Source organism: Muntiacus reevesi, chromosome 18, assembly GCF_963930625.1.
Source record: "Muntiacus reevesi chromosome 18, mMunRee1.1, whole genome shotgun sequence".
Taxonomy (NCBI): Eukaryota; Metazoa; Chordata; class Mammalia; order Artiodactyla; family Cervidae; genus Muntiacus; species Muntiacus reevesi.
Genome location: NC_089266.1, coordinates 55,820,154 through 55,844,154, shown reverse-complemented (window position 1 = coordinate 55,844,154; position 24,001 = coordinate 55,820,154).

The window sequence follows — 24,001 nt, the reverse complement described above, 5'->3', positions numbered from 1 at the left end:
ACGGCAGACTGGAATAAATCCTTTTGGAGGAGATTTCCATCACCTTATCCCTACCATAGTTTGGCCTTAGGCCAAACAACATGGAAGGAACACAATTCTGACCATCAACAGAAAATTAGATTAAAGATTTACTGAGCACGGCCCCGCCCATCAGAAGAAGACCCAGATTCCCCCACAACCAGTCCCTCCCATCAGGAAGCTTCCACAAGCCTCTTGTCCCTATCCATCAGAGGGCAGACAGAATGAAAAACACAATCACAGAAAACTAACCAAACTGATCACATGGTTCACAGCCTTGTCTAACTCAATGAAAGTATGAGCCATGCCATGTAGAGTCACCCAAGATGGACAGGTTATGGTGGAAAGTTCGTGGTCCACTAGAGAAGGGAATGGCAAACCACTTCAGTATTCTTGCCTTGAGAACCCCATGAACAGTATGAGAAGGCAAAATGATAGGATACTGAAAGAGGAACTCCCCAGGTTGGTAGGTGCCCAATATGCTACTGGAGATCAGTGGAGAAACAACTCCAGAAAGAATGAAGAGACAGAACCAAAGTTAAAACAAAATCAAGCTGTTGAGGTGACTGGTGATGGAAGTAAAGTGAGAAGCTGAAAAGAGAAATATTGCACAGGAACCTGGAATGCTAGGTCCATGAATCAAGGCAACTTGGAAGTAGTCAAACAGGAGATGGCAAGAGTGAACATCAACATTTTAGGAATCAGAGAACTAAAATGGATGGGAAAGGGAGAATTTAATTCAGATGACCATTATATCTACTACTGTGGGCAAGAATCCCTTAGAAGGAATGGAGTAGCCATCATAGTCAACAAAAGAGTCCAAAATGCAGTACTTGGATGCAATCTCAAAAATGACAGAATGAACTCTGTTCATTTTCAAGGCAAACCATTCAGTATCACAGTAATCTAAGTCTATGCCCCAACCACTAATGCCAAAGAAGATGAAGTTGAATGGTCCTATGAAGACCTACAAAACCTTCTAGAACTAACACCCCAAAAAGATGTCCTTTTCATCATAGGGGACTGGAATGCAAAAGTAGGAATTCCAGAGATACCTGGAGTAACAGGCAAGTTTACCCTTGGAGTACAAAATGAAACAGGGCAAAGGCTAATAGCGTTTTGCCAAGAGAATGCACTTGTCATAGCAAACACCCTCTTCCAACAACACAAGAGACAACTCTACACATGGACATCAGCAAATGGTCAATACTGAAATCAGACTGATTATATTCTTTGCAGCCAAAGATGGAGAAGCTCTATACAGTCAGTAAAAACAAGACCGAGAGCTGATTGTGGCTCAGATCATGAACTCCTTATTGCCAAATTCAGACTTAAATTGAGGAAAGTGGGGAAAACCACTAGACCATTCAGGTATGACCTAAATCAAATCCCTTATACAGCAAAAGTGAGAAATAGATTCAAGGGATTAGATCTGATAGACATAGTGCCTGAAGAACTATGGACGGAGGTGTGTGACATTTTATAGGAAGTGGTGATCAAAACTGTTCCCAAGAAAAAGAAATGCAAAAAGGCAAAATGGTTGTCTGAGGAGGCCTTACAAATAGCTGAGAAAAGAAGAGAAGTGAAAGGCAAAGGAGAAAAGGAAACATACACCCATTTGAATGCAGAGTTCCAAAGAACAGCAAGGAGAGATAAGAAAGCCTTCCTAAGTGATCAGTGCAAAGAAACAGAGGAAAATAATAGAATGGAAAAGACTAGAGATCTCGTCAAGAAAATTAGAAATACCAATCTGGCAGCTGCAATGGACGGCGCAGAAGAGCGGCGGCGGCCGTGCAGAAGCATGGCCGAGAGGAGCTACCCCTCACCCAAGGTCGGGGTGGTGACCGAGAACGCCAGGCTGTGAGGCACAGGAGCCGCCCAGAGGAGCTATTCCAGGTCCGAGGTCACGGGTGGCGGCGGAGAGGAGCTACCCCACGGCCAAGGAGAGGCTGCTGCGCCAGCGCAGGAGGGCCGAGAGGAGCTACTCCACGTTCAAGGTCAGGAGGGGCGGCCGTGAGAAGACACCCCTCGTCCAAGGTAAGGAGCAGCGGCTGCACTTTGCTGAAGCAGCTGTGAAGAGAGACCCCACGTCCAAGGTAAGAGAAACCCAAGTAAGACGGTAGGTGCTGCGAGAGGGTATCAGATGGCAGACAAAATAAAACCATAATCACAGAAAACAAGCCAATCTGATCACATGGACCACATCCTTGTCTAACTCAGTGAAGCTAAGCCATGCTGTGTGGGGCCACCCAAGACAGACAGCTCATGGTGGACAGGTCTGACAGAATGTGGTCCACTGGAGAAGGGACTGGCAAACCACTTCAGTATTGTTGCCTTGAGAACCCCATGAGCAGGATGAAAAGACAAAATGATAGGATACCGAAAGAGGAACTCCCTAGGTTGGTAGGTGCCCAAAATGCTACTGGAGATCAGTGGAGAAATAACTCCAAAAAGAATGAAGCGATGGAACCAAAGCAAAAGCAATACCCAGTTGTGGGTGTGACTGGTGATAGACGCAAGGTCGGATGCTGTAAAGAGCAATATTTCATAGGAACCTGGAATGTTAGGTCCATGAATCAAGGCAAATTGGAAGTGGTCAAACAGACGATGGCAAGAGTGAACGTTGACATTCTAGGAATCAGCAAACTAAAATGGACTGGAATGGGTGACTTGAACTCAGATGACCATTATATCTACTACTGTGGGCAGGAATCCCTTAGAAGAAATGGAGTAGCCATCATGGTCAACAAGAGTCTGAAATGCAGTACTTGGGTGCAATCTCAAAAACGACAGAATGATTTCTGTTCATTTCCAAGGCAAACCATTCAATATCACAGTAATCCAAGCCTATGCCCCAACCAGTAACACTGAAGAAGCTGAAGTTGAACAGTTATATGAAGACCTACAATACCTTTTAGAACTAACACCCAAAAAAGATGTCCTTTTCATTATAGGGGACTGGAATGCAAAAGTAGGAAGTCAAGAAATACCTGGAGTAACAGGCAAATTTGGCCATGGAGTACAGAATGAAGCAGGACAAAGGCTAATAGAGTTTTGCCAAAGGAATGCACTGGTCATAGCAAAAACCTTCTTCCAACAACACAAGAGAAGACTCTACACATGGACATCACCAGAAGGTCAACACTTAAATCAGATTGATTATATTCTTTGCAGCCAAAGATGGAGAAGCTCTATACAGTCAGTAAAAACAAGACTGGGATTTGACTGTGGCTCAGATCATGAACTCCTTATTTCCAAATTTAGACTTAAATTGAAGAAAGTGGGGAAAACCACTAGACCATTCGGGTATGACCTAAATCAAATCCCTTATGACTACACAGTGGAAGTGAGAAATAGATTTAAGGGACTAGGTCTGATAGACAGAGTGCCTGATGAACTATGGATGGAGGTTCATGACATTGTGCAGGAGATGGGGATCAAGACCATCCCCATGGAAAAGAAATTTTAAAAAGCAAAATGGTTGTCTGAGGAGGCCTTACAAATAGCTGAGAAAAGAAGAGACATGAAAAGCAAAGGAGAAAAGGAAAGATATACCCATTTGAATGCAGAGTTCCAAAGAATAGCAAGGAGAGATAAGAAAGCCTTCCTCAGCGATCAATGCAAAGAAATAGAGGAAAACAACAGAATGGGAAAGACTAGAGATCTCTTCAAGAAAATTAGATACCAAGGGGAAAATTTCATTCAAAGACGGGCTCGATAAAGGACAGTAGTGGTATGAACCTAACATAAGCAGGAGATATTAAAAAGAGGTGGCAAGAATACACAGAAGAACTGTACAAAAAAGATCTTCACAACCCAGATAATCATGATGGTGTGATCACTCATCTACAACCAGACATCCTGGAATGTGAAGTCAAGTGGGCCTTAGAAAGCATCACTATGAACAAAGCTGGTAGAGATGATGGAATTCCAGTTGAGCTATTTCAAATCCTGAGAAATGATGCTGTGAAAGTGCTGCATTCAATATGCCAGCAAATTTGGAAAACTCAGCAGTGACCACAGGACTGGAAAAGGTAAGTTTTCATTCCAATCCCAAAGAATGCTCAAGCTACCACACAATTGCACTCATCTCACATGCTAGTAAAGTAATGCTCAAAATTCTCCAAGTCAGGCTTCAGCAATACGTGAACTGTGAACTTCCAGATGTTCGAGCTGGTTTTAGAAAAGGCAGAGGAACCAAAGATCAAATTGCCAACATCCGCTGTATCATTGAAAAAGCAAGAGAGTTCCAGAAAGACATCTATTTCTGCTTTATTGACTATACCAAAGCCTTTGACTGTGTGGATCACAATAAACTGTGGAAAATCCTGAAAGAGATGGGAATACCAGACCACCTGACCTGCCTCTTGAAAAACCTATATGCAGGTCAGGAAGCAACAGTTAGAATTGGACATGGAACAACAGACTGATTCCAAATAGGAAAAGGAGTACGTCAAGGCTGTATATTGTCACTCTGTTTATTTAACTTATATGCAGAGTACATCATGAGAAATGCTGGGCTGGAAGAAGCACAAGCTGGAATCAAGATTGCCAGGAGAAATATCAATAACCTCAGATATGCAGATGACACCACCCTTAAGGCAGAAAGTGAAGAGGAACTAAAAAGCCTCTTGATGAAAGTGAAGGTGGAGAGTGAAAAAGTTGGCTTAAAGCTCAACATTCAGAAAACTAAGATCATGGAATCTGGTCCCATCACTTCATGGGAAATAGATGGGGAAACAGTGGAAACAGTGTCAGACTTTATGTTTTGGGGCTCCAAAATCACTGCAGATGGTGATTGCAGCCATGAAATTAAAAGATGCTTACTCCTTGGAAGGACAGTTATGATCAACTTAGATAGAATATTAAAAAGCAGAGACATTACTTTGCCAACAAAGGTCCATCTGGTCAAGGCTATGGTTTTTCCAGTGGTCACGTATAGATGTGAGAGTTGGACTATAAAGAAAGCTGAGTGCTGAAGAATTGATGCTTTTGAACTGTGGTGTTGGAGAAGACTCTTGAGAGTCCCTTGGACTGCAAGGAGATCCAACCAGTCCATCCTAAAGGAGATCAGTCCTGGGTGTTCATTGGAAGGACTGATATTGAAGATGAAACTCCAATATTTTGGCCACCTCATGCGAAGAGTTGACTCATTGGAAAAGACCCTGATGCTGGGAGTGATTGGGGGCAGGAGGAGAAGTGGATGACAGAGGATGAGATGGTTGGATGGCATCACCAACTCCATGGACAAGAGTTTGAGTAAACTCCGGGATTTGGTGATGGACAGGGAGGCCTGGCGTGCTGCAATTCATGGGGTTGCAAAGAGTCAGACACAACTGAGTGACTCTACTGAACTGAACTGAATGGAACATTTCATGCAGAGACAGACACAATATAGGATAGAAATAGTGTGGACCTGATAGAAGCAAAAGTTATTAAGAAGAGGTGGCAAGAATACACAGAAGAACTATACAAAAAAGATCTTCATGACCCAGATAACCACGATGCTGTGATCACTCACCTAGAGACAGACATCCTGGATTGCAAATCCATGTGGGCCTTAGGAAGCATCACTACAAACAAAGAAGCTAGTGGAGGTGATGGGATTATAGCTGAGCTATTTCAAATCCTAAAAGTTGATATTAAAGTGTTGCACTCAGTATGCCAACAAATTTGGAAAACTCAGCAGTGGTCACAGGACTGGAAAAGGTCAGTTTTCATTCCAACCCCAAAGAAAGGGAGCACCAATGTGCAAACTACCATACAATTGCCCTCATCTCACATGATAGCAAAGTAATGTTCAAAATTCTCCAAGAGAGGCTTCAACAGTACGTGAACTGAGCATTTCCAGATGTTCCAGCTGGATTTAGAAAAGGCAGAGGAACCAGAGATCAAATTGCCAACATCTGTTGAATCATAGAAAAAGCAGAAAAACATCTACTTCTTCTTTATTGATTATGCTAAAGCCTTTGACTGTGTGGATCACAACAAACTGGACAATTCTTCAAGAGACGGGAATACCAGACCACATTACCTACCTCCTGAGAAACCTGTATGCAGGTCAAGAAACGAGTTAGAACCAGACATGGAGCAATGGTCTGGCTCCAAACTGGGAAAGGAGTGCATCAAGGCTGTATATTGTCACCCTGCTTATGTAAAGTATATGCAGAGTACATACTGTGAAATGCTAGGCTGGATGAATCACAAACTGGAATCAGTATTGCCCCTGGTGGTCTAGTGGTTAGGAATCCTGGTTTTCACCCAGGTTTAATTTCTGGGCAGGGAACTAAGATCTTGCTTCAAACCACTGCTCACTGCTCTGTCTTTAAGATCAGCAGAAGTTAAAAGTTTACTGTAGCAGGGGGCAGTCACAGTTCCATATGCTAGTCATAGGTATGTGCTGGCCCATGAGCCATTCTTGTCTGGTTCCTGGGTATCTACCTTGGTATGGAATCCTACCTTGTCCTTTGGAGCTTTGTTGTGGCCCCCAGCTTGGCATTCAGAGGTGAGTCCCCGCTCCCTGCAGCCATCTTATCTACCACCCTGATCTATTTTGATCATTTATTTCAGCCTCTGCATGCCCCTGGGGGTCTAGGAACTCTCAGATGTGGACCCTGCATTAAACTGGAGTCTGCAGGTCTCCACAAGTCAGACCTCCTGGAAACGCTCCTCAGCCCTGGTTTGGCTACCCGGGGGCCAGGCTACAGGAGCTCTGGGCCCACCTGGGCCAAGATATTTGCATTTCCCCAGGAGTGAGTCATCCTATTTCCCTAACTGGGTGTTTCTAACCCCTGTTAAATGTCTTTGGTTCCATCCCACCCTCAACAACCTAGATGTGACCTGGAGCTGAGGAGCAGAAACACCCACACCTCATACTCCCTGCCCTGTTTCCTCTCTCTTCTAAGCTCCCTTCTCAGACCTGCAAATGCATTTCCTCCCCTTCCTTCTGGGTGTGAAGTTCCCTTAATGTCCTGTCTTCTTTCTTTGTTACTCCACAGCTTTCCTCTCCATCTCTGGGGCCATATGGCCAAAGGGATTCTGGGAAAGAAACATATTTATCAATAATGAAAATACATTGAGATGTATTACAAAAATATTACAGTGAGGGCTTAGGACTTGGTGATGGGAAAGAAGAATCCTCTGAACATGAAAAGCATGCTCCAAACTGTCTTCACCCTTCAGCTTACAGTGCGCTCCCATGGAGACTAACTCCTGCCCTGGCAAAGCAAAACCTGTGCTCAGAGAGAATGTCTCCTAAACCTTTCACTCCTCCCTGTCCTACTAAGCTTTATTTTCTTCTCTTCCTCCTTGTTTTCCCATCGTCATCTCCTCTCTATCTGGATTTGGTTTCCTGTATCGTTCGCTCTTGGGAGCTGTCCCCTGGAAAGAGGCCCCTGGGTTAGCAGAAGGAGATCTGCTTGCTTTCTCCTCTTTGCTGAGGAAGCCGGCCTGATCCAGCTGCTCTGGCAACCAGTTTTCCAAGGAGAGCCGCCAAGCACGTGGAGCCTCAGCACCGGGAGCTGTCACAGCATCTCCTGATGGAAAAGTCATTCCAGGGGCTTCCTTCAGAACCACCTAGAAGGGCCAAGGCAGACCCCAGAGTTACTCACCAGCCTGAGGTGCTCAACAAGCGATCCCGTAGCTCCATCAACAGCTCTCTTTGAATTTCAAAGGGAATTCATATCCTCCAACCTATTCAGGGCCAGTGTTGCATTCTTGATAGCACTCCAAACACACTACATGCACATGAATGCGTGTGCGTGCGCATGCACACACACACACAATGCACACACATGGATGCATCTCCCCTCCAGCTCTGTTGAAAAGCCTGGATTAATATAATGAAGTTTCTTCTGCCTCATGAACTAAAATAACTCTGGCATCCCCTTCTGGATGGATTTTAATTAGGAAAGACACAGCATTTAAATTATGCTTATTACTTGCAGTTGCTTGTGCAGGCTGTGGGCTTAGGAAAAGGCAATGGAAGTCATGTGAGCTGGGGTTTTTAATGGGATGGCTCTAGAAGGGGAAAAACAGGCCAAGAGCATTTTAAATCTTTTCTCTCCTTGTAGTCAGCCTGGCTGAGAAAAGAAGTCCAGGTTCTGATATCATCACCATTATCACTAATATTCCCTGAGTTCCTCCTCCCTGCCAGAATCCCAGCTAATAAGTATTTTATATGCACTATCTTATTTAGTCAAAAGGATTAGAATTTGACCAACAGAACTTATTAGAGGCCATTTCTAGGGGAGGCCAGGGCCAAACAGCATGAATCAGGGATTCCTTTCCTCCCTGGAGCTGCCAGATACCTATCACAGTATCTACTAAGAGTACATGTGTGATGAATCAATGCAGCAATAAATAAGTGACTGAACGTGGATGTGCTCAGGATGAATCAGATGCAGAAGAACTGTGTGTGGGAAGAGAGTTTATCACTCCCCGGGGCTGAGGCCTGGCCACAGACCTTGCCTTTGTGTAGACCAGACAGGCAGTGCATTATTCCATTAACTCCTCAGGGGATGAATAATGTGATGGTGGGTTTTACAATTTGGAAGAATAGAGAGAATTTCTCTCCCCTGCCTCTTTCCCCAAAAGGTCTATTGGTATCTCACAGGGGATAAACTTCCAGGTCACAATTATGATTTTAGGCAAAGTGTTATTTTCATTTGATCCATTTCCTCAACTCTAAAGTGGCTGTGATGGCAACATCTACCTCAGGGAGTTTTCTGAAGATAATGAAAGATCGGATGTGTCACTGAGGAATGGGGCACCAATATATTAAATGGTTTTACCATCATTATTTATTCAATCATCCAACGAATATTTGATTATCTATTATGCATCCCCTATTCTAGATGCCTCTTCATTTTTTCTTTCGTTCTTCATGTACGGATGTGACAATTGGACCATAAAGAAGACTGAGCGCCTAAGAATTGATGCTTTTGAACTGTGGTGTTGGAGAAGACTCTTGAGAGTCCCTTGGGCAGCAAGGAGATCCAACCAGTCCATCCTAAAGGAGATCAGCCTTGAATATTCATTGAAAAGACTGATGTTGAAGTTGAAGCTCCAATACTTTGGCCACCTGATGCAAAGAGCCAACTCATTGGTAAAGACCCTGATGCTGGGAAAGATTGAGAGCAGAAGGAGAAGGGGACGACAGGCAATGTGATAGTTGGATGGCATCACCTACTTGATAAACATGAGTTTGAAGAAACTCTGGGAGATGGTGAAGGACAGGGAAGCCTGGCAAACTGCAGTCCACGGAGTTGCAAAGAGTCAGTCATGACTTTGCGACTCAGCAACAACAATTCCATATGCTAGGGACACAACAGTGTACGGGACAGACAAGACTCATTAGTGGGGCCGGGGAGACAGACAATAAACAAAGTAGGTAATTTCAGAGTGCAACAAATAAGAGAATAAAAGAAAACAGTGAAAAGGCTATAATGGAGTAGGGTAGGGAAAGTTTAGTCAAAATCCTCAGGGAAGAGCTCTAACCAAAATTGCCTGTTAAGCCGGGATCTGAATCAGAAAAGGAAGAAACCAGTATATGCATGCCTGAGTCCTTCACAGTTCACCTGAAACCATCACAACATTGTTAATCAGCTGCACCCCAATACAAAATAAAATAAATTCTAAAATAAAGAGGAGGCAGAAACCATGTGACTGGTGAAGAGCAATTCAGTCAACAACAACAGCATGTGCAAAGGCCCAGAGGCAGAAAGGACACTGTAGCAATGCTGAGACAGGAGGTCAGTGAGCTTGTGAGCAAGAAGCGGGGATTCCAGGAGGAAGCTAGACAGGTAGACAGCTGCCAGATCATGGGAGGACCGGGTGGAGAGTTTAGATTTTATTCTAAGCGCCGTGAAAATATTTGGAAAATTTTAGTAGAGGAGTGGTATGTTCTGATTTACATTTTAAAAGAGCCCTCTGGCTGCCACATGGAGAATGAATTATAACGAGACATATGTGTAGGATAAGTGGAATAGGCGAGGGCAGAGGTGATGGGAGCAGGACTGAGGGGCAGCCACATGATGGAAAAGCTTGGATCCAGGCAATAAAGGAACTGAGACTAGAGCCCAGCCTGCTACAGCCCCTGCTCCTCTGGCCCAGTGTGTGCCAGTAGAAATATTCCTGCTTTTCTTTTGTTTTAAGCAGATTTCCCATTTAACAGAGATCCCTGCACAGCCAGGAGGTCCGTGGGAACTGCTAAGGTCCACACCTGAGGGAGATCTATGTGCCGATGTGGTATGCATTGCTAAGCATCTCCGCAGTTCACCCTCCACAGTGCTGGACCTGAAAGGGTCTGGGATGCCCCGGGAAGGACAGGAGAAGAGGGGCGGGTGGGATCCTGGGGCTCCTGCAGAGTATGGGGGCTCTCATCCAGAAGCGCAGGTCTGAAGTTTCAGCCTCTTCCCACATAAGGGCAACCAGCTTGCTGGCAGCACAAGGAGAGAGACCGTGTGGAGGGCGTTGGGGGGACAGTCTGTGGGGGACTGTGGCCTCCAGTGCCGGCTGGGAGCACGCCCTTCACTTGAAGGACTTTTCCTTTTCAGCACTTCACATCCTCCGGAGGTGAGGAGGCACGCTGCCACACTTTGGGGGGCCTTGTCTCTCGATGCCCTGGGTTAAACGCCACCCTGAGTTTTAGACATCGTAATTCTCTGTTCATAGGTCCTTCTCCCTCATGGGAGAGCAGTCTCCTTGAAAGGCATCTTATTGACTTTCATATTCTTGGACTTTCATTTCATATATTGGACTTTCATATTCAAGGAACTGGTAGGCAACTGGCAAAGACTGCTGAAGAGTTAATCCTAGAAGCACAGAGCCAAAGCATTGTCTCAAGCTGGTTGGTAAGAATTTGTAAATCTTAAATCCAGGGATTCTCAGCCATTGTCGGTCACAAACTCTTTTGAGAAAACAATAACATCCATGGACTCCTTCCCCCCCAAATTTATGTATAAAATTTTTTTAATATGCAAGTTTTTTTTTAACAGATGGGGAATATGGAGGACCAGCAAACAGAAATGACTTATCCAAAGTGACCAAACTTTTCTGTTCTGGTCGTACCCAGAAGCCCAGATGTCTTGATCACCTACCCCATGCACTCTGCCATACGTGGCCTCTGCCTCGGATGTCACAGGGAGGGTACAAAGATAATGATCGGAACCATTCCAAGAACTGGCCCTGGGGAGAGTTCTCAGAATGCAGCTGATCGCAGAGATAGGCTGCCTGGGGCTGCCTGAGCACCTGGTCCTGTCCCCGGCAGGCCAGAGGAGCCCGGAGGGTATCGGAGTCCAGAAAACGAGGTTCTGCTCCGTTGTCTCTGAAAGCAAGGCAACGATAGCAGGTGTGTGTTCAGGAACCCAAACCTAATGATAACGCCTGATGAGCTCATTTTCAACCTCTGGACACAAACACCTAGGAGCCCCAAAGCTCCACCCTTGCACACAGGCTCGTTTAAGAGGGAGTCGCGGGGCACAGCGGGGTTGGGATGCCCCTCAGATCCTGCCCCCTGCGTGGCTGTCCCCCCCCCACACACATCTGCTGGGCGTACCCCCACTCCCGCTTCCTGAGAGGGAAGGAGAAACAGCACGTGCTGGAAGCAATGAGCAGAGCAGAAACAGCGGGGATGCAGGAAGACGAAGGCACGGCTCCCCTTCTCTGGGACTTTACAGCCTAAAAGCGCTGTCTTAAGGCCACGTCACAGACCCCCCAGCACTGGTTGTAATGACTGAGAAGACCCGGAGGGGAAAAACTAAAGGAACGTTCTGTGTAACCATCCTGACCATTTTCTTCCTTCAAGAGCCATAAGGCTGGGTTCTTAGGAAAACAGAACAAAACACTCAAAAAAAAAAAAAAAAAGAAAGAAAGAAAGAAAGAAAGACAGCTAGCTTCCCTCTCAGGACGGTCATTAAACCCCAGAGGTCCAGTAAGGCAAGACCCCACAGGGAAGCCGCGGTGTGGACAAGCCCGCCCCGGCCTCCCGGCTGCACGCCCTGGGCCTTCCTGCCGAGGGCAGCTCGGCCCGCGCAGGCCCTGCCGGCGGAGGAGGCCGTCGTGGACGGGCTCCCCCGCCTCACCCTTCTGCAGCCCGCCAGGCTCCTGACAAACCCTCTTCTGTCTTGTTCAGCTCAGATGTTACCCTTTCCATGTCGATTTTATTCTTAGGCCCACTCTTTCCTCTGCGGAAGATGAGGACGCCTAACATTTCTGTGTCTATTGTGTAGCCACCATGTGCGACATACAGTCTCTTAAGTCTCAGATCTAGGAATAGCTGGGCTTCTTCAGAACTCCTCTGCGTTTAGCTTGGCGCTCTGAATCATAACTAACCATATTTCCTTTCTTTACTGCTTTGGATGCTGAGAATCTTAAAGCCGAATTTGTGCCCCCATCACTAGCGATTATATAGACTCTTAAGATGGGATCCAAAATTCTAAACTTTTCTCTTGCTTTACCTATCCTTGATTTTAAAACTTATTATAAAAGAAAAGGCCATTATGCTAATTTTTATTTTCAGTAGGTAAATTCAAATCCTATCTGAAATGGGTCATGATACAAATAAAAAGAAGTATTATATATATCTTGTGTGTGTGTGTGTGTGATTTTCATGATAATCTTGCAAGTTGCAAGGCAAGTGGAGCTCAAAGAGTTTACATCACTTACTCAAGGTAAGAGCTAGGTGTCAGATCGACATCTGACTGACTTCAGCATTCAAGCCTTTGACAGTCAAAATTGCCTATACAGGCAGGTTTGCTTATTTTGTACCAGGCTTTGTGCTGCTTATCCTAAGTATATTATCTCATTTATCCTTACAACCATCCTACAAAACAGCTACAATGATTACAAACATTTAAGACATGAAGAAATTGAGGCTCAGGGAGATAAAATATTTGTCCGAAGATACTCCTCATGCTAAGATTTAAATCCATATATCCTGAACTTTGAATCTCTGCACTCTTTTCAGGTTCTTTAACTTACAATAGAGGCAAACATATAAAAAGGGCTTCCCAGGTGGTGCTATTGGTAAAGAACCTGCCTGCCAATGCAGGAGACACAAGAGACACAGCCCTGTGTTGGGAAGATCTCCTGGAGGAGGGCCTGGCAACCCTCCTGCCCAGAGAATCTCATAGACAGAGGAGCCTGGAGGGCTACAGTCCATAAGGTCACAAAGAGTCGGACATGACTGAAGCGACTTAGCACACACGCACGCAAACATATAAAACGCCAGACTCCTAATTGTTTGACTTATTTGGAATGCCCAACTGCCTGATTAAATCACAAAGGCTCATCTGCTGACAAATCCTAGTGGAGAAATGGGTGTCTGGGTAGAAGTAGGTATTTCTGAGTTTCACAGTTCTTCATGGAGCAGATGGATCAGAAACACAAAGTCTGTGTGCAGTACTGGATTTTAAATACCAGCCTGAGCACTGACAGAGGAAGATAGCTCGCACTGAGGGGTGGAAATCAAAGCCTTTGGAAAGGGCACTGCTACTCACAGGCGCCATCTGGCAGTCGAGGTGAGAAACTGCTCCCAGAAAGAAACCCACACACAAAATGGAATTCCCCCAAAGCACAAAATAGTCATGTATGGACCTGAGAGTTGGACCAGAAAGAAAGCTGAGTGCTGAAGAATTGATGCTTTTGAACTGTGATGTTGGAAAAGACTCTAGAGAGCCCCTTGGACTGCAAGGAGATCCAACCAGTCCATCCTAAAGGAGATCAGTCCTGCGTGTTCATTGCAAGGACTGATGCTGAAGCTGAAACTCTTCACCTCATGCGAAGAGTTGACACCCTGGAAAAGACCCTGATGCTGGGAGGGATTGGGGGCAGGAGGAGAAGGGGATGACAGAGGATGAGATGGCTGGATGGCATCACCAACTCGATGGACATGGGTTTGGGTGAACTCCGGGAGTTGGTGATGGACAGGGAGGCCTGGCGTGCTGCGAATCACGGGGTCGCAAAGAGTCGGACACGACTGAGTGGCTTAACAACAACAAAGTATAATGCATTGGGCCTCTTGTGTTTTGAGTGCATAATGTACATACTTTTCTACTTGCATAATGCACATATTTTCTACATACCTATCCTTAAGGAGATATGATTACCTTTATTTTATAAATGAGAATTTTGAAACTCAAAGATACTAAATATCTTGCCTTAAGAAGCTTGACCACGGTGTGCAGAGCCTCCCTCAACCTCTATTTCTGCTGGACCAGGCAAACTCTCAAAGCTCTCAAAAAATTCTCACAAGTTCCTCAGGCCTCCTACCTTCTCCACTCCTTCTCAGCTGGAATCACAGGTGGTCTACACTCCACTTTAAGCCATTTATCCAGGCAGGAACCACATTAGCAGTCGGATCAATAGGCTGTCCCCCTTGCCTACAGTTGCCTGATTCATGGCACAGAACTCCTGCCCCAGGGACTAAGTCAGACGCTCCACCCTGAATTGCAAGGCGTTGTTACCCCATGCTACTCTCAACAGCTCCCCTCCCAGGGAGTGGGCCATGCTGGATTCTCCTCTCTGTGTCCACTAATCGTTGACGAGGTGCTCTCAGGATTACAGAGAAAAAGAAAAAACTTATCCTCATCCTCTCCTCTCTCCTCCTTCTGCCCTGAACTCCACCACAGCCCTGAGCGCGGCTGGGAACTCTGGTCTCGACCCCCACGACACCACCCCGGGAGCTGTTGAGCAGGCCCAGGCTCAGCCACACGGGAACCAGCCTCTGCAGCGAGGTCGCTTCCGCAGACCACCCCTCCCGGCACCCCCTCACCCGGGAACTGCTGAGGCTGCAGATGAATTCTCCCTCATCATTGTCCTCTGGAAAGTGCGTGGAGAGATGAAAAAAAGGCTAGAAACTGGAGGGCAGATCTATGCTGCCTCAATTTTCAAAAAGAGACGGTGATGGCTCCTTGATATTTCACTAAGTGTAACATTCCTTAGAAACAAAGGATGTGTGAACAGTAAGGAAATAGTGAGGCATGAGAGCCGGAAATGTTTGCCATGAATAAATCATGTGAAATCAACCAACTTACCTTTTGAGAAAAAAGTTTCTTACTGGTAGATTTTGTCATGCCAGTGGCACAGTGTGGAAACAAGGATTCCAAAAATTTCAATGGAGGACAAGTCTGCCTGGAGGGGTATGCAGGGAAATACAAAAAGGCTGGTCTGTGCCATGACTCGGACAGTGAATTAAATGAAACCCAGACGCATCCTTACTGATGCAGGATTCACAGTTATTTCACATGTTGGAACAACAACAATAAAGAAAAAATGGAATTTAATTAGTGGAAATGAAAAGTCTGAGGCCTCCTTAAAAACAACTAAAGGAAGCTGTTCCTGGCTACTTACTACAGGAAGGAGTAGCCAGCAGCTCGTGACAAAAGATCGAGGCTTTTGACCACAAGCCAAGTGTAAGTGAGAACGTGATGCCATTGCTTAGAAAGTCCTGCAGCCAGGCTTCCAGTTTGCACGACTGGAAGACTTGCAAACTTCCAGTTTGCACGACTTGCAGAGCGGAGACTTGCAAAAATCTGCTCTTCCACAAAACAGGGAGAACACTGAATCAGTGTTTTTAGAACTATGGAAATGAACAAAAGTCTTGCAACAATCCAAGGAATATTTATTCAGGAAAAATGTCTGGCTGTCATCAAAAACACTGTGCTTTGTGCATTTAAACTTGTCCTATTCCTGCTTCCCTCATATTTATATGAATATATATGTATATGTTTCCCTGGAGGAGGAAATGGCAACCCACTGCAGTATTCTTGCCTGGAGAATTCCATGGACAGAGGAGCCTGGTGGGCTACAGTCTACGGGGTGGCAAAGAGTCAGACATGACTGAGTGACTCTCAGTCATATGTATATATCCACGTATATATACAAGTATATGATCTTAGCAATAACCACCACTTAATAAATATTAGCCTAAAGATAACGCTTCCTTCTTCTTCCCCTTCCTGTAGTGTTCTGCCTCCAAATACGTATGCATGTCTGTATATGCATATACACAGTATATAATACCATACATAACATATATGTATATACACAGTACATCCACTGTATAGTAGTTTTGCCTCCATAGATGATCAGTTGCTAGATCCCCTTCATTTTTCTTTCCCAGTTTTCATAGGAGCTGGAAAATCCTGGCAGAAGCAGTGGCCTCCGAGTCCATGCTGGGGCTCCCAGGTACAGGGCTGGGGCAGGCTAGGTTGTCTCTGGGAAGTCAGACAAATGTGAATTATAACTTAGGACGAAAAGTAAGATTAGCGCTACAGTGTGGCTCAGACCCTGAGCCTGTGCTGGTGTGACAAGGGGCAGAACATGAGGGAGCGGAGAAATGGGGCAAGTGGGAAGGCGGTGAGGGGCCCAGGCTGCACGGGGCTCAGGAAGGCTGCGGCAGCTCCCCTCCGCATCCTCACAGGCATCCTTCACCCGGAATCTCCACCCACTCACTGTGCTCTCCGGACCACTGAAGGGGTTTGCAAATTACACCCAAGGTTCTCCCAACATTTAATTTTTAAAAATTGTGACCAGTTTACCATTTGGGGGCTGTAAGAAGGTAAGAAGGAGGCATAGTAGGTGAAGACCTGGGTCCCACACTCCTATTTCAGCCAGAACAATGGCTTCATTTTCACTTCTCTTAAATACTGGAGCTTCTCTTAAAATTCAGCTTTGTTAAGAGTTTCACTGCAACAGTGTTTGGCTTCACATTGGTCTACTGCAACATCGCCTGGGCATCTCTGACTTTTGCCACCCTTCCCTTGCACTCTGCTCTAAGTAAATCATGCTAAGTGCTTCCTCACTAAAGTACCTACTTCCTGCTCCAGAATATCTGTTGACTTTTTATTATTCTCTGAACAAATCAAATCCCCAACTGAGCCCCTGGGCCCTCTTCAATCAGAATGAAAGGAATGGGGTAATACCTGACGCTATTTAGAACCCTTAGTGCTTGGCAGCACTCAATACATAAATATCAACTTACTATATTTTATTGTAACTTAAGGGAACTTTGCATCCTCCCAACTTCTGGAACACGACCTTGCATACAGGGCCTTCACAGCATACTTCCTTGTACAGAAGTCGGTTTCCACGGGGCGATGTTTAGGAAGATCCTGACTTTCTATCTTCTGCAGAAAATGACGTGGTAACATTTAGAAAGTGCCTTCAACTTTCGTCTTCTGTTGTCTGAAAAAATGCCTACTTCCGGCTTGTCCTCGATGGAACTTGGGATGACCTAACTGGATCCCTGGAGTGGCTCATCACTACACCTGGCTCTTGGCGCCCCCTTGTGGCGATCTGTTGCCATGCAGCGCTCAACCAGAGAAGGGAGAGCTACTCTTTAGTGGGTATTGGACTCGGAGACGAACATCATGCGAGAATCAGCTCCGTTATCCTCACCGCGCTGCTCTGAGGTTGCTGCGGTTGGTTTCATAACGTATTCTAAGTACCATACCTAACAAGCGGCAGAATAGGAACTTGGACCCAAGCTGGTTAGACCAGGGCTTGTGCTCCTGACAGCTATGCTAACATGCCAAGACACACTATAGGAGGCATATAAGGATGAATTAAGAGAGAGAGTTTCTGGAATAATGGAGTAGAAAGCTTGGCAGGCTTTCCCCTAAGCAAAATAACAGCTGAACTGAGGATATCGTTTAAAACAGTCATCAATGAAAGCCTCTGGGAAGATGTCCTAAGGGGATATAGCAAAAGAGAAACACTTGTTCAAGAAAATCTAAAGTATCTCAATAAAAACAGTGAAAATCTGTGGTGTGAGCCCCACTCTGATCCACTGCCCTCCCCACCAGGTCCAAGTTTTGGAAGTTCTGCCCACAGTGCGTGCAGCCAAATGCTCCATTTCTCCTGAGACCAGGGTCTGGGGCTGTGGTTTGACCCCAGAGGAGGCAGGAGGCTGCTGTTTCTCAGCCTCCAGCCCCATTTTGCAGAAGTTGCATTCCGGAGTGTCATGCCAAGAGGACTGGGTCTCCCTCTCCTCATCCAGCCCCACCTGTCGGGCAGAAGCTCTTCCCCAGGCAAGTTGAGGGTCCCAGGGCCCTAGGTGCCCACACTTGAACGGCAGAGATTATAAGGGTGTCCACACCGCCTCCCACAGAACAGACTTGTTAAGCAAGGACATTACTTTGGGAAGATAGGGTCTCCGGCCCAGCCTCAGTGCCCTGGTACCACTCATTTGAACCTAGTGGGAAAGGCAGGCCATAAGAAGGAAAAGCTCCACAGTTCTGAATTTCTTTGGAATAAAGAGTGGAGAGCTTCACGCCTAAAAGCATTGCTGAAAATACCCGTGATCTTCATGGAGAACAACGGAGGAGACTGTAACCTGCGGGATACAGGCTAAATGGTGGACCAGCCAGAAGCCTAATCGAGAGAACCAGCGAGAGAGAAGCCCAGCAGAGCACCCCACTGGTCACAGCCAGCTCTGGGGCTCACGCTGCCCGCCTCGGGAACCGCCAGGGCAGGGTGAGGATGGAGGAGTCACCGGGACTCGGAGAGGAGCCGTTCCGAGGTGCTGAGTCGGGGAGCGGGGCCGAGGGGAAGTCCGCACGTGGAAAGGAGACCTGGAGACCGACTCTCGTCTTGGAGAGCGGGGAAGGAAGGGGGCGGAGCTCGGGGGCGTGGTGTCACTCGTTTGTAAGGTCTTTAAGGTGGGGGCTGTTCCATCATTTGTGTGTGGATAGGATTGCGTGTGACCCAGGTAAGAAGGGGCAATTCGTGATGTGTGATATAGAAGGGGTGTGGCCTTGGAGTTAGGGAAGCCGGCACATGGAGAGGAAGGCCTTTCAGAGAATGAAGCGGAGGACGAGAAGGAGGAGGGGGAGGGTGCCTGCTCTCCTGGACCAGACAGGAAAGAAGCTGCATGCAGACACAGGACGATGTCCCGCGTGGTCCAGGAAAGACGGGCGCACTTCCACGTGATGCCCTGGGTTTTAACCAGGAGAACATAGAGATAAGCTGGGGAAATCTGAGGAGTGAACAAAAGGGGTGGGATCAAGCGGATCGAGAGAGAGCGTGAGAATTCCCGGCAGCACAGTGTACCCAGCTGAAGTCAGTTACTCAGCTCTTCATTTAAAGTGACAATAATTGGCTTCATTTCATGGCTTTCTGTGGCTATTCCTGGGAAACTTGGTATGTAGAAACTGCTCCACCTGTGAGGTGTGTGTGATGAGAGGAAAGAAGGGTAAGGGAGACAGTGGCAGGGGAGTGATGGAGCGATCCATGAACCCTAAGTGTGGGAGATGGAAGTGATCTCAAGAAAAGGCAGATGAGCAAAAGAAAAAATAAGTCAGTTCAGTTCAGTTCAGTTGCTCAGTCATCTATGACTCTTTGCAACCCCATGGACTGCAGCATGCCAGGCCTCCCTGTCCATCACCAACTCCCGGAGTCTACTCAAACTCATGTCCATTGAGTCGGTGATGCCATCCAACCACCTCATCCTCTGTCGTCCCCTTCTCCTCCTGCCTTCAATCTTTCCCAGCATCAGGGTCTTTTCCAATGAGTTGGTTCTTCCCATCAGGTGGCCAAAGGATTGGAGTTTCAGTTTCAGCGTCAGTCCCTCCAATGAATACCCAGGACTGATCTCCTTGAGGATGGACTGGTTGGATCTCCTTGCAGTCCAAGTGACTCTCAAAAGTCTTCTCCAACACCTCAATTCAAAAGCATCAATTCTTCGATGCTCAGCTTTCTTCTTCTTTTTCTTTTTTTGGTGCTCAGCTTTCTTTATAGTCCAGCTCTCACATCAACACATGACTAATGGAAAACCCATAGCTTTGACTAGACGGACCTTTGTTGGCAAAGTAATGTCTCTGCTTTTTAATATGCTATCTAGGTTGGTCATAACTTTTCTTCCAAGGAGCAAGCATCTTTTAATTTCATGGCTGCAGTCACCATCTGCAGTGATTTTGGAGCCCAAGAAAAGAAAGTGTCACTATTTCCATTTTTTCCCCATCTATTTGCCATGAAGTGATAGGACTGGATGCCATGATCTTTGTTGTTTGAATGTTGAGTTTTAAGCCAGCTTTTTCACTCTCCTCTTTCACTTTCATCAAGAGGCTCTTTAGTTCTTCTTCACTTTCTGCCATAAGGGTGGTGTCATCTGCATATCTGAAGTTATTGATATTTCTCCCGCAATCTTGATTCCAGCTTGTGCGTCATCCAGCCTGGCATTTCTCATTGTGTACTCTGCATATAAGTTAAATAAGCAGGGTGATAATATACAGCCTTGACGTACTCCTTGTCTGACTCAATGAAACTATGAGCCATGCTGTGTAGGGCCACCCAAAATGAATGGATGGGTCATGGTGGAGAGTTTTGACCTAACATGGTCTACTGGAGAGGGGAATGGCAAACCACTTCAGTATTCTTGCCTTGAGAACCCCATTAACAGTATGAAAAGGCGAAACATAAGTAGTTGGAAGAATAGATTGGAGGTCTCCATGAGGCTGAAGAATTCCTGGCAAGTGAGGAAGATGTGGTCCCAAAATCAGATCATCAAGTACCTGGAGACAATGTCTGCAGTGGAATCTCAGGCTCCCGGTTGCGGCGAGTGGATGGACGTGGTGCTGGGCGAGCCACCTGCCCGCCCACGGAAGTCGTGAGCTGAGTCCCTGGATCAAGGGCTGGAGTCTGGAAGCAGTGACCACAGAGCCAGAGGAAAGAAGGCAGCAGAGGGCAGCAGGAGCCCCAAAGGAGCGGGCTTTGCTGTTGCTCTTGTATTTTTTTCTGTTGTTTGTTTAACACCAAGGTAGAGGAATAACTGCTGGAAGCAGTAAGGACCCACACGAAGGACCGTTCTCCCATCAGACCCCGAACTGCGCCAGAGTGAGGCGCACACCCTGCCGGGGTTTCAACTCTGGCCGAGAGGTGAGGGAACTCTCGGAGGCGTGTCTGTGGATGGACGAGCCTGCCGATCACTCCGTGGACGTTCTTGGTGGCAGAGTTAAGGGTTGGAGGGAGAGGAGGAGTTAAGGGTTGGCTGGATGGGGCGGGGGCTCTGTAAAGACAGGCTTTTACTTTTCTAAACATCACTAACTTTGCTGATTGTTTGGTTAGATGACTTCCATAATTTGTTAATGACGTACATTTGTGGTCAGTCACCGTTGACTCTTTGTGACCCCATGGACTGTAGCCTGCCAGGCTCCACTGTCCATGGAGTTTTCCAGACAAGAATACTGGAGTGGGCTGCCATTTCCTCCTCCCGGGGATCTTCCCCACCCAGGGACTGAACCCGTGTCTCCAGCACTGGCAGGAGGATTCTTTACCTCTGAACTGCCTGGGAAGCCAGAAACATTTATATATATATAAAAATTATCTCCTCCCACTCAAAGAACTGACTACAGAAAATTCCATTGGCCTCCAACTTTATTTTATTTTTCTAGCGTTTTTAATGGCTTCCTCTGCTCTTTTAGACATTGTGGGCCCTGGATGGTAGTTGCAGTTTTGACTCTGTTCAGCCCATTTGGAAAACAAACCATTAGGAAGCACGTTTGGGCTTCGTTTTGTAAAAGAAGCAAAACCCCCCGACAGTATCTATTTCATTAGCACATCAGGACCCGGGGAGAGGTGAGACTACTCTGGAAAGAAAAGTACAGCGGAAAAAAGAAAATAAAAGTACAGCAGAACTAGGAGAGAGATCAGCCAAGCCCCACAATTCAATTTTTCTCTTTCCAGTCCACATCTCAGTCACAGCAGCTGGACTAGGTAAGGCTCTCTGGTTAAGATGCTGAAATTGATATTCAGATTAAAGGTAACGTGAGGAGGACTTTCTCTCTCAGGTTGAGAACTGTTTTCTTTAGGGAAAAATAGGAGGCAAAACAAAGGAAGTGCTGAGGCTTTCAAACAAAATGTGAACAGGAGAGGATGATGGAGAAAATGGTTTAAATGCCCCAGAGAAAGGCTGTGCTTGTCTGCACAGGTCAGGTCTGCCTGACAGTCGAGTCAGAACTGCGTCCAGCCATCTGCGGCTCTGAATGCATGAGAGCAAATCCCCTGCAATGGTCCAGCTTTTGATTGCCTCATCAATAGCATGGTTTGTGACCACAGAGACCCAGCTCCTCTTCCTCTTTCTAAGAAACACTTAGAACCATTCACTGGGGCCTTATTTAAAGATATTACATTGAAAAATTAAGTGGAATCATATATCCAGCTTGCCTAGCTATACCTAGGAAGGCTACTTTCTTTCCACTTCACTTGTTATGCAAACACAGTGAAACAGTGGACAACACGCATTGCTCTAAAGAACTGCTTTTCCCTCTGAATTTTAAAATTGCAATAATTGTAACACTGAACCTATTATTGCTATTGTTGACTCTAAATCACTCTCTTGGCATTGGCTGGAATTCTATGTGAAGTCAGTCTTTTCTTGGCATCTGCCCAACAGGCTTGGTGATGCAGCCTGGTCTAGAAAGTGGTTTTACAGCAACTGTGGTAATTACCACCCGGATTGAGATGCTCCTGCATGTCAGTTAGGTGCTGTACTGGACATATGTTATCCCCATTTCCCCAGCATCTCTGTGAGCGAGGTAGCAGCATCCTGATCTAATGGATGAAGAAACTGAAGCTTAGGAGTCTTGGCCAAGACTGTTTTATAAATGATGAAATGCATAAAATACCTGCCATGTCAGTGATGAAGCATAGCTAACCCTTGATTAGAATCTTCTGAAGAATTTTAAACTCTTTTCAAACTATTTTTTAAGCTTGCGTCACTGTGACCAAACACCAAAGGCATACCGTTGAAAATGGCAGGTGGAAGTTCTTGCCCATCTTACCTTTCTTTTTGTGGCGGTGCTAGGTCTTCGTGCTGCACTGGGTTTTTTCCTAGCTGTGTCTAGTCAGGGCTTCCTTTGCTCCTCGTCGCTGTGGCTTCTCTTGTGGAGGCGTACCGGCTCCAGGCATATGAGTTCAGTGGTGATGGCTTGAGGGCTCTGAAGGACACAGGTTCAGTAGCTGTGTTGCTCCGGCTCAGTCGATCCAAGGCATGTGGGATCGTCCTGGATCCCAGACCAGGGATCAAACCCATGTCCATTGCATTGGCAGGCAGATTCTTAACCACTGGGCCACTGGGGAAGTCCAGGAGGCAAGCTGAAAAAAAAGAAAATTGTTTATTTGTTTTGGTTGTGCCGGGTCTTTGTACTGCGTGCAAGCTTCTTCTGGTTGGTGTGGGCGGGAGCTCCCACCGGAAGCCTGATGGTCATGGGCTTCTCATCAGTGGCTTTCTTGTCCTGACGCGTAGGCCCCAAGAGCACTTCAGTGGTTGCATTTCGTGGGTGCAGTAGCTGTGGCTCGCAGGCCCTAGAGCGAGGGCTCAGCCATCGTGGTGAAAGGCTTTAGTTGCTCCCGCCAAGTGGATCTTCTTGAACCAGGGCTCGAACCCATGTTCCCTGCATTGGCAGGCAGATTGCTATCCACTGCACCACCAGGGAAGTCCCTGTCCTAGCTTTCTTGAACACTGCTGATTTTGATCAAAACATGGCTCCAACAATAGGGGTCTGCCCTTGGGTTTTCCCCTCTCCTTTGCCACTGTCTCTGGGCAACCTCGCTTATGCTTAAGGCTTTAACTGCCAACTCTGTTCTGATGACTTCCAAGTCTTTAATTACAGTTCAATCTCTTTCCTGAGTTCCAACCCATTTCATCTTTGAAAACTTTATTTTTATTGGTTAACATATACATTTTACACTTAGCAACAGGTGTAAACTCTGACATCTGAAACATCCATCAGAAAAGAATGTCCCTGAGGCACTTACATAAGAGGATGTCACTACACATTCACACAGTGACATTTCAGACAGATAAGTGCCCTTATAGCAGGGCACCAAATAGGAAAAATAGCAGGAGCAGACAGCATGCGACATACAATGAAATACATATGTAGAGACTGACCATCATTTGAAGCCAACCCATTTATATCCAGCTACTCACGAGAGGTCTCCTCCTGGGTATTCCTGCTGCTGCTGCTAAGTCGCTTCAGTC